This window comes from Habropoda laboriosa, unplaced genomic scaffold, assembly GCF_001263275.1.
Source record: "Habropoda laboriosa isolate 0110345459 unplaced genomic scaffold, ASM126327v1 scaffold64, whole genome shotgun sequence".
NCBI classification, from domain to species: Eukaryota; Metazoa; Arthropoda; class Insecta; order Hymenoptera; family Apidae; genus Habropoda; species Habropoda laboriosa.
Genome location: NW_017100183.1, coordinates 829492 through 831149, shown reverse-complemented (window position 1 = coordinate 831149; position 1658 = coordinate 829492).

The window sequence follows — 1658 nt, the reverse complement described above, 5'->3', positions numbered from 1 at the left end:
TTTTCTTCCACAATTCCTCGGCATTTCTTGTTTCTTCTGTTCCTTGAGAATTGTCGAACGCAGCAACGTTGTCTTGGCTCTTGTGTGAGAATATTAGTGGTTAACTGAATGAACCGAGAACGCAAGGGTGGACTTGATCGTGGGATAAAGTTGATGCGTGTATCACGGTAGCCGCGAAAAAGTCAAATATTGAAGGTAGCGTGAGAAATGTGAACGCGGAAGCGAGGTACGTCGAGTAACGTCTCAACTGAAACGCTTTCGACGTTGGCAAATATTTACGGCCTCTTTGGGTACGGATCTTAAATCGTAGCTCGAGAAGCCTCGGTGATTTTCGGTGAACGTATGTTTGCGTCTCGGTAAATAGATACCGCGGGGCAGAGACACCCGGCGGTGAATTCCTGGAATTCGAACAGCAACAACACCGGCGTAATGTTTATATGACCGAGGCGCTGTACGAAAACACAGCGAGACGGCTTGCGTAGGAAAGTTCCACGCTTCGACGAAAACCGGGTAAAAACACTGGGCGAGAATGTTACGACCTTTTTTTTCCTCGACCTGGAGATCGCGATACGCGTGTACGTACGCACAGTCGACGCAAAAAGCGTTAGAGTACGCATACTACGGACGTACGACGCAGAATCGGAATAAAATACGCCAACAGTTAACGAACGTTGCTGATACAACTATTAAGAGGAAAAAGGAAGAAAAACAAACACTTACCAACTAGGGATAAGCGTCGTAGAGGGCGAGCGTTCTCTCCCAATGGTGTCGGTTTCGCAGGATGCAGATGAAAAATCCTCAAAAAGCAACAAAAGGGCACTGGATAGAAACGGCGGGGGCTCGCGGAACACAAAAGGATTCAGTCACAATAAAAGCACGTAACGACACCCGGCGGCGGTCGAAAGATTCGCGGCCCCGCTCGACTTGACTGCGGCGGTAGGGGATAGAACGGAATCGGGGAGGGGAGCTCGATCACACGGTGTTCACGCAACAGAATCGGTTTTTCTAGGCGACAAGGGAAGCCGACACAGGAAGGAGTGAAACGAGAGAAAAAAAGGGAAACGAACGGCGAAGAGCAAAGTTGGCACGCGGACGAGCTTCGGAGCTTCGACAGTAACGACACGTAAACCGAGTAGTTTCCCGTACGAGGCTCTGCCGGGTACTGGGGGTTCGAGCTGAGCTATCGAACGCACCTCCGCGCTTCGACCAATAGGGAGCGTCGCCGCGCGGCGCTCGGCGAATCAGAGGCCGCGACACCGGCATCGCCGACACACGCCGGCACTGAACCGCCGTAATCAAAATCCTTCGGTGACGTCGCTTTTATTATGCATACACATTAATCCGTAAATGATTTTTCTTCACGGTGATAATACGGCTACTGGTTATGCTTATTGATTGGTCGAAAGGTTATAAATATGAGATAACTCTTCTAATAATATCCCGAAACGCAATTATATCGTATACTTGGCGTGATATACTCGGGCGATAATTGAAAAATACGTAAGATTCCTTCGTTGGAAATAGGTTAGTTTTCTCGGTGGAAAAAAATAACAGTGGTCATAACCAAAAATTAATAGTCTTTTATGGAAAAATAAGAAATAAAAGTGTGAAAAATTGTACAGCTAATAACAAGAAAGACAACTGAATCATCATCCTTT